Source organism: Girardinichthys multiradiatus, chromosome 18, assembly GCF_021462225.1.
Source record: "Girardinichthys multiradiatus isolate DD_20200921_A chromosome 18, DD_fGirMul_XY1, whole genome shotgun sequence".
In the NCBI taxonomy this organism is placed as follows: domain Eukaryota; kingdom Metazoa; phylum Chordata; class Actinopteri; order Cyprinodontiformes; family Goodeidae; genus Girardinichthys; species Girardinichthys multiradiatus.
In genome coordinates this window covers 46577795-46588421 of record NC_061810.1, presented here as the reverse complement: position 1 = coordinate 46588421, position 10627 = coordinate 46577795, and positions in this window count along the sequence as shown.

Here is a 10627-nt window from a genome sequence, read left to right as displayed (position 1 = left end):
CCATGTCTTCCACCAGGATCCGAGCGCCAAAAGAAAACTAACATCAGCTAATAAACTCCTCTAATTGCCATCTCTGTGTTTCTTTCATTTGTGAGTCTTTCCAGGTTGAATTGCTGCTTGTCAGAAACATTTGATCCAGTTTCCAGTTTTCATGCTTGTCTCAATCTAAGGTGGTTCTAATGCCAGGAATAATAATAATAAAAAAGAATTCAATAAAAAGTAAATGTAAATGTGTAAGACTGAACTAGATATTTTCATATGCAGTCCATAGCCTTACAAAAAGAAAATAATAGTCCTTTAACATAAGCTGTAAGTCAACTTCAGCTTCACCTGTAGTGTTCAGTAATATTCTCCTGCAGTGCTGACAAAGTGCCCGCCACAGGCCATGCCGCTCTATGTAAAAAGCCATAGCAGAAGTCAGAAGGTCAGGGCCAACCATCAGTTCAAATTCAACATGGCTGCAGCACATTCAAAACCTTCCCTCCCATCTAAAAGTTGTTTGAGTAAACTGTTTGCCTTTCAGATGGCTTGTATCGCATTACACCAGTGGAACATCCGGAATGTACAATATCTTGGTGCAAGCATGTTTCTGTGTTGTTTTAAATGCATAGAATGGACAGAGGTATAATGTTATCAGTTTGCTAATAGGGTTTTTTGGGACAAAGTCTTTTCTGAATTAGCCATGTGGTAACACATCCAATTTTCTGTCATGACCATAAGGTATGGTAAGGGATGTTGTAATACTCTATAATTGGAGCTAGAGAGAACATGTAGAATTTAAATAAAAGTGGTCAAAGGATGGAACCTTGAGGAACCTGGCATGTAATTTATGTTGACAAAGAAATATATTTATTGCAAATAACACAAGTCTGGACTGCTTTAGTAGTCATGGTCTACAAAGCTAGGGTTGAATTAAATGCACTTAAATGTACATTTCTATATATATAATCATATGAGTAGTTACAGGATGGGACATCTTGAGTGTTCTTTCCAAACAGTAATGTAGAGCTGGCATTGTTTTGTTTTTTGGTCCAGTCTCATGGATTTGGTATTGACAGCGCCAGGCTGACATTTTCTATTTGTTATGAAATGAGAAGTACTCAGAGCAGATCTGCCGATCACATATTGTATTTGCACACCCTGACACGTTTGGGAGCAGTCTTCTTAAATTACCTGTACACCTGCTCCCGCCCACAGACAGGTGAAAAAGGGCTCCACACTTGTAGAGAAATGAGCTTCAGAATAGATTTCTGACCTTCTGTTTTGTTTTTGGTGAATTTAAGACTTTAATTCCAACAATTTGTATGTTCATAGTATGATCACTGTATGTGCTCAAAACAAGAAGCTCTAGTTAAAGTCACAGCCTTCTTTTTATGTGATTCAGGTTTATCACTCAATTGCAGCAGTTGTTTGGGAAGTCCTTTTCTCACTGCCTTTCTATAGACTCAAACCTTCTCTTACCTCTCTGTTAATTTTATCTCTTCTCTATTGCAGGTCACAACTGCAGCTGTTATATTGGCCCTGGTTACATGCATGTGAGTGTTTGTGGATCCAGCTGTACACACACAGCTAATGAACTAAGTTCCTGGATGCAGTTTTCACAGTGGTGTGACCAACTCAGCGACTCTGGGCGAAGGCCTCGGGAGGTTTTGGTTTCATTCTGATTTCCTATTTGAAGCTTTTGAAGACGGCATATCCAAAGAAAGTTACTTCATCTTTAAAGTATGTAGTTATAGCATTTATTTTGGTGGCAAAATGAACAAATACAGTGTTTCAACAGGATCTTCATTAGCATAAAGAAAAAAATGTTTATTTTAATCCAGTTTACCCAGCTGAGTTCTGGCTGCACAGTACCAGAGGGAAAATAAGAAGCTGGAGGATTTAAAAATACTTTATGTTTTTTTTTAGAGATGGGGTTCTGTAGAGAAGCAATCAGTATATTACAGTGGTGGACTGACTTCACATGACTTTAGGCTTGACTAGATAAAACCTACTTTACCTCCAGTGACTCATTACTTCATTTGGACTTGAGCCTTTTGACTTGTAAATACTTGATATCTTATGTTAGAAAGTTATTTGATAAAATGTTTATAACGCTTTTTAAATCAGCTAATATCAACATTGTAAGTTTCCTGGCAGTTTCTGTTAAATACTTAGAATGTCCTGACAAAATGCAACATTCAACTGACAGATGAGAAGCATTAAGAGGTTCAGTGCGCACCAGGCCAAAAACAAAAATATATTTATACTTAAACCAAGAACCAAAACAAGATCAAGATACAAGGCTGTGAAAAAGTATTGGCTCCCCTGCAGATTTCATCTGTTATTGCTTTTTTCCCTCCTCAATGATTCAAATCATGAAACAAATTTTATAAATAAGCAGAAATAACCTGAGAAAATACCAAATCCAGTTTTTATGTGATGTTTTTAGTTATTGGGGGAAAAATGCTATCCAAACCGTTACCTGGGCCTATGTTAAAAAGCAGCGATTGCATGGTGTACCTGAACCTGTGCAGAGTAAGAGGATCCAGTCAGCCGTCCTGTTGGATCTTTACTGATGCTCACTGCAGCCCAATAACCATAGGAAAGAATCTGTTAGAGAGGGCTTGAAAAACCAAAATCACAGTCAGGTCTGGACGATGCTTTATACATTCTGATTAACAGACCTTTGGAATAGAAAGATGTTTTCAGTTTTTACTTTGACATTACTCTCTTCACTTTGTGGGTGGAGATCAAATTTGACTTGAAGCCTGTGTGGATATTAAACGGTCAGATATTCTCTGTTCTGCACTCAAAGATCAGACCTGATTCACTGTAAATATTTGAGGCAAATAATCAGAGTGATGCAGATACTTCAACAAGTATTGACTGGTACTTTTCCACTGCAAACTTAGTCGTTGTACTAATATTTGATGTTTTATTTAAGTATTATTTTGTGATTAGATTTCCCCAAAGACACCTGTCTGAATGATCCATCGTCATTTCTTTATCATTTTGTGTTTGCTTTAAATTTGGTACAAAACTTTTAGGAGCCTGAATGTTTTACTGAATACTTTGTGTATTGCTACACTGAGCCGAACAACTTAGGAGTTGTAAACAAAGGCGAATAAGTTTTTGTTATTTGTTAATATTTTCTGTAGCTAACAGAAAATATTATGCACATATCTCAAGGTTCTATAGGGTGTACTAAATTTTCCAGAAAATTCAATATAATTTTAAAACCTGGTAGGAATCAGATGATTTACACATTACACTATAGAATATTTAAAAACCAGCAGCGGACATTTTGCACCGTCACATAAAAGCAAAAGTCCTTTTTTGCAGCCAACATGTGGAACAGACTGGTAACTCTGCAGCATGTGCATTAAACAGATGACCTTAAAAAAGTCTGTGGAAACTAAAAATACAAAACACAAATCATTTCACAAAGAAGCAAGTTTCTCTTCTCGTGGCTCACTTTATGCCTGAGGACCTCAAGGATGAGGGTTAATTTTGTGTCTGGTGAAACTTTTCTGTGTTGATTTGATCATTTAGTTTTGATCATCCTTCTCAATTTCCTCAGATTTTTATATTTCAAATGTCCAGGTGAACTCTCACAAGCTTTCCATTGCCTTCGGAAGAGAAACGGGCCCACAGGATCTCTCTGTCATGTTTGTTTGACAAACACTCTGGTGCAGAGACAACTACGGACACAGGTAAAATGGTTTATTGTTACACAGAATAATTGATACTGTCTTCTCGGTCTGCGGGTGGTTCTCAGGAGTGCAGGGAGGAAGAGGAGTGGATTATAAAAGGAGATGATGACTAACTGATAGATTATTGGTTCTTACTAGGGTTTTGAAGGATATTGTCCAGGAGGAGGTGGTGAAAAATAATGAATGCATTTCTATATCACACACACTGAAATACCAATGAGCACGTTGTGGACAACTTGGGCTCAGTATCTGGTCCTGACGACACTTTGACATACAGACTAAAGGAGCTGCAAAGATCACACCTTCCACATTCCAGTCGGTGCCTTCTGACTCACAGCCAATCCCTGAAATAAAGTAATCAATTTTTTGTTACGGCAAATGTACGATAATGCCAAAAGGACACATTTCCCTACAGCTCCTGTGAATGTAGGGATCATTTCTCTGGTTGGCTAATTTAACTTAATCTTACAACAAACTTTCAAACATGGATTTATTACATGCAACCATCCATACAGATGTGTGTATTTTCATTTGCACTATATGGGATGATTGTTTATGAATGTCAGCCTTCATTAAAGCAGGTCATTAAAGTGGTAGCAGAGCAGCAAAGCTCCTGTATTAACACCATTATTGGTTCTTAATTTCATTGCTTCTGGTTGGTGCATGATCAAGTAATTCAAATTAGACCCAGTTAGCTTTAAAGATTTTTTTTTTGCAGATTAGAGTAGCTTATCTGACAATTGTGTATGATAAATATTTCCTATTTTCTTCATCTGAACTGGCTGCATAAACTGGCCGTATAAAACAAAACAAACTCATAACTTCCTAAGGTCCGATTCATGGTCCTGCAGGAGCTGCTCGAACATCTGTGACATTGGTATGAGGTAAATGTTGACATCTGTACAAGTCCAAAAAGTCACATTTTAGACGACAATCGTAAACTCAATTTACTTTAAATAACAATGTAAAAAAATAAAGAGAAAAACAACCACAAATGACCAAAAACAATGAATGTGGATAAAAAAATAAAAAAAAAAACATGTATACAGAAATTAAAAACAATGTAGAATCCAGAGAGGACAAGAAAGATTTGTTACATCCATCTGTTCAGCCCAAGACTTTCTGATTGCAAGGGCTAAAATGTGAACTCAAATGAAAAATAAACCATTCCAGGAATTTGGACTAGAACACCAAAACTGCTCTCCTCTTGTATTGAGAATTTATTTAAACTCTTTTTCTTCCTATCCTCCTTTGGATTGAGTCGTTAGACCAGCTGATTGTTTCCATCTATAGCACTGGAAGATAAAACTGTTGGGATCTGAATCAATAAACCATCACTATCGCAAATGTGAGTAACCAGCGTTGTAAGATTAATGGATACAAAATTAATTTCTCTCTCTTCAGTGTTGAAGAAAAGCTTCCGAACTTAAAAAAATGAAAATATCTGGATATACTCAGCGGCCCCTTTATCACTGGCCATTTCTCCGTGCACACTGATTCTTACGGCAGATGGGCTACAGCAGCAGAAGACCATACCAGGAGCCACGTTTGTCAGCTAAGAACAGGAAACTGAGGCTGCATAGGCTCACCAAAACTGGACAGGAAAAGATCAGATTGAAAAAATGTAGCCTGGTCCGATAAGTTTCGGTTTCAGTGCTGACAATCAGATGGTAGGGTCAGAATCTGGGTCAGGCTGGTGATATAATGGTGTGAGGGGAGGTTTCTATGCACAGTACTCTACCTGAGTGTTGCTGCTGACCATGTCTATTCCTTTATGACCACAGTGTACACATCTTTTGCCTGATGTAATCGTGTCAATATTCACCAAAACCTCCAGGAAATGTTTTAGAAACATGGTTGAATAATGTTACGAAGAATTAAAGCCATTCTGAAGTCAAGTGGGAGTCCAACCCAGTTCTTGCAAGGTATATCTAACAAAGTGGCAGGTAAATGTACAATGCAGGATTGTTGCAGTTTATAAAACTGTAAAACAGCTTAAAATATATAAAATCTGGTATTAATAAAGTGCTTTTAAACTGGGTGAAAATCTTGGTGTTCTCCACTTGGGCCCCAAACATTGGTTTTAAAGTCAGGTTGGAGCTTAGACCAGGGCCGGGTTCCACAGCATGGTTTGACTCGTCACTCTTTCAGGTTCATTGTCTTCATCCACCTTTGAGCCGGAGACAAACACAGTTTTGGAAATGCTCTGTGTGTCTTTTATGTGTGTGCAGATATGTGTTTGAGGGTCTGAGATTTACAGCAGTGGACGGTGCTGGCTGTCATGTCAATTCAACTAGTGTTGTCCTAAAGTCTAGCCAGTAGCACACACAGACACTTTCACAGAGTGTCCGACCCGGCACATGCTCACCAGATGTTGGCTGACATTCCTGAAGGTCTCATCACACTTGAAGACTTTTTATGCCTCCTCACACCCTCCTGGTATTGTCACAGTCCACTTGTCAGTTAGTTCAAATTATAAAGCAGATATGAAGAACCGGGTCACCTCTAGCGAAGTGGTGAAGCACTAACTCCGTGTTTCCTGATCTGAAAGCTTGAGAAGTGGTGGGCAATGTTACAGTGAAGATTTCAACGTTTCAGTAGATTCTCCTTCCAGGTGCAGGAGGGAAGAGCCCAGTTGTATCATATTTATATTTATTTGACACAAATGGATTTAGTTGATTTAAAATGGACTGAATCTAACATCCATCATATGTAAATCAATTGGAGCTGGGCTTGGTATACTAAATACATCTACTGGGAGAAGCTGCTTACACACTATACTCAAATGGTGAAATTTCCCAGTTAAAATGGGAAAACCTGGCAGAAATGTTCCTAACAGTCAGAATTCCATGTGGGAAAAGTGGAGGTTTTTCTACCAACCTCAACCTGCACTGCAGCTACAACAATGTAAAGAAACCTGTTATCTATCTACACAGTAAAACTTACCTACTTTAGTTAGCATGTGTTTATAATGTTTAAAAGTACAAAATGCTGAGAAACAACACCTTCTTTTATGTGACTAACAACGGTTAGTGATTAACTGATTAACATATCCCACTGGTTTTTGAATGTGGAACTGGAACATGGCTAAGACGGGTTTTAAGCATCAGTGCACTGAAACTTTTAGATATGTTCCTGGTTCTAAACACCTAAACCCAGTTTAGCATATAATCCTCAGCATAAAATCAAGTTCTACAGAGGACCTGATGACCTGATAATTCCAGTGATTATTCCAGTGTGTTGAAGAACAGTCACATCTAAAAGTTGCTGGACACCGTCCATTAAGGACTGGAGCTTGAGAGCCCTGATTTAATGGCATTCCTTTTCACTTCTCCACTGCACTGCTCTTTTGTGTATCTTCTTCCTTGTTGTGTCTCTGCCTATTAGCTCTAAATCACTGTTAGTTTGTAGCAAAAATAAGGACAAGATTTCTTCCACCAAAGCAGTGGTGTCCAAAGTCAGCCCTCAACTCAAGGCTTGGTTTCCTGGATGTTTTAAATGTTTCCCACCTGAATCAAATAAATGGGTCATTAGTAGACTCCTGCAGAATTTGACCTGTCTCTTCCTTGCTCAGGTGGTAATTTAGCCATTTAGTTCAGCTGTGTTGTACCAGGACCTTAGCTCCTGAGGACTGGAAGTGGACATCCCACCATTAAAGACACACTAAATACCATCAGTGGTACTTGTACTGCAGTCGGAGAGCCAAAGCTGCATGATATTATACTTAACATTTCCACAGTTAGAGCGCTATCATCAAATATCTAAGAGACAGTGGATTATTTGACTGGACAACTGTTTTATAAATCCATATTCAGCTGAACAAAGTAAACCAAACCATTTGTTTCCTTCTTATTTGGCTTTTTTTGTCATTATAATGTAGTGGAGCAGTTAAAGATTGTGTCGTTGATAATACTGATCATTTACACTAAACTGTCTGTGCCAAAAAGACTCCCTCAGGGCGAAACAGGACAGTTGTTTGCTTTTGAATGATTGAGTGAATTTCCCATTGTGATGCTTTGTGTGATACCCAGCCAGTCCAGGAAGAGGAGGCGATTTCATGGATTATTTGGTGAAACAAACAGCCACAGACACAGGGTTTTCCCTTTCAGTTCCTTTTCTCATCATATACATAGAAATATAACCCGAGGTTATCAGCGGGTGTGCTGCAAGGACACAGTCACCTGAGGTCTCCGGGCTATTACACCTTGCATTTCCTCCTGTGCATATCCAGTCATCTTGAAACAGGAGGAGGCGCAGGTGTTGCATATTAATCTGCAACATGACAGTTGGATTCTTATCTCCATTTATTCTCAGCAGCCTTGGGACAACAAGTGTATTTTTTTGGATGACATAAATATTTATTTTCAGATAAACTCAGAATCATGTTGCAGAATTGACTTGAGAAAGCCTCAAGGTGTTATTATGATACAAACAATGTTACTCAGAATAAAAGACGAGATTAAAATAAATTGTGTTGGTTGGAAGCATAATTAAAAATAATGAATTTTCATAAGTGAAGGAATGATTTCCACTGTGATCGTTTGGCGTATATTTCCACCCAAGCTGTCAGTTGTCGAGGACCCTGATGAAATCAAGGATTAGAACCAGCAGCCAACCCTCCTCCCTGACGTTTAAACTGCTGCTTTGCTTAACCTCGATGAGGCTCCTGTCTTATTTTCTTTTTTTGAGCCAATGGTGCAGTTTGGATCGATACAGTCCATCCTTCCACTCACGCACATGCAAACACACACTGACACAAATGCACAAGCATGGACAGCAGCAGGTTAAACATAATCAGCCTCCTTTTCTGTGTTCGTCTCTCAGGCCAGCAGTTTATCTCGGGCCTCTTTGCAACACCCACGGGTGACGGTGCAAAGTCCAGCTGCTTATCTGTGCCTCAGTGGCGCTCGGTCCGTCCCTCCATCTGTCTGTCTGTCTTTCTGTCTGAATTAGGTACTCATAGGCCGTCTAATGCTCTGCTCTGAATGTTCCTCTGAATCCAAATGAACATCCAGCTCATCTTTTTTAGTTTATAAGCTGCAGCCTGATCTTCATTAGATACATTCTAGATCACATTTTATAGATCATGCTTAATGGACAACTCTTTCAGCTTTAACATGTTTTGATGCATGTGCATCTTTAATGTTTATGTTTAATTGTGTTTTAATGATATGATGATTTACCCAGAGGATCAGAACTGACACAACATATTGTATGAGTTTGAAACAGCAAATCCTTTGTAGGTTATAATTATAAAAGAAATAAAATGCTTAGGGATGCATTTTGAAAGCTATAATATAACCTTTGCATGCACCCTGTATTAACAGGTCTGAGTGACTCTTTTTGACTGGTTTTATGTCTTATGAACTGTCTCTCTCAGAGCTTAATGAGCTGCAGCTTTATCTCAGTCTTGCTGCACCCTTGCCTGTCTGTCTGTCTGATGGTTATTTTGCACCTTCCATACCCTGCACTATAGTGACCATTTTTTTCACTTAGCTTTCTTCATTACCAACAACTCAGTCTTCCTCTGTACTGGCTTAATACCTTCAAAACCCTGCCTGAAAAAAGTTCTGGATTGCTAGATTATTTTTGAAAATAAAATTCACAGCTTTGCAGAAGTCTTCACTCCCACTAAGGTTCTTCACAGTTTTCACAGTCCAACCAGAACCTCATGTGTGTCATAGTTTTATGGATTGTTTTGACCCACTTGCAGAAAGCAATCAGGAGGCCGATGAAGTTTTACAAGAGGTTTTATTTTACAGTGAGCAGGTAAAGGGAAGTGGAGCTGGAACCGGAAGACAACTGCAAGGTAAGTAGACACGGTAAGAATATATAAAATCCAAGATGGTGAATGTAACAAAATAACAAAATCTGTCTTACTAGGGAGTGGAGTTTGATCCGCCAGGAGGGGGTGAGACAACAATGGAACTGCACACTGAGATGAACGGAGCTGGTAGGTACTTGGACTCACTTTGAGGTAACTCTAAGGTTTGGCTAATGATGTTATTGTGTGGGAGGGTGGACAGGGTTCGCTTGTGGTGGTCCGTAGTTGTTCCAGGAAAGGCACCGTCGCAATAGCCGGCAGCCAGTAACTTAGGAAGCAAAGTGTTGGCAAAACGGGTATAATCCACGTGGCTAGGAAATCCTTCTCCAGTGACAAAAACATCCAAGTTTATGAGGGTTCTTCAAAGACAAGGTCAGGCATAGGAATCCAGACTGCAAAGAGCAAATACAAAATTATCCAAAAGGACAAAGACAAGCTTAGGCAAACTGTGACTTGAGTCAATACCACTGAGGGCAACACTCTGGCGCTGAACTGCCTGCGGCCTCCATCTTAAGTACCCTGCAGGGATGATTAGGGAATATGGGACACCTGCCACCACTGCTCACAAACCCAGAGCCACCTAGAGGCCAAGCACAGTGCAACAACAACAAGACAACACACAGATCCTGACATCAACCCCCCCTCAATAATTGTCAACCGGCGACCGAGAAGAAGTGGAAGGTCGAGAGGAGACATAATCAGATATCAATGTAGGGTCACAAATAAAAGAACAGGGAACCCAAGAACGGTCCTCTGGTCCATACCCTTCCCAGTCCACTAGATACTGCCATCCACGACCCCGCAGACCGTCCAGACAGGATGACCAAGCTGGTCCAGGGTGGGCGGTGTGGGCTCGGCCGGAGGGCAGGAAGCACTGGAATAGACAGGTTTAACCTGGGAGACATGAAAAACGGGGTGCACACGCAGGCTAGGAGGTAGACGAAGGCGAAGGGCAGAAGGACTGATGATGGACTCAATGGTATAAGGACCAATAAAGCGGGGAGACCGGGGAGACCACTTTTAAAGGCATGTCCTTAGAAGACAGCCTGACCTTTTGGCCTGGCTGATAAGCTGGGGCCGGCCTCCGTTTATGGTCGGCATACTTCTT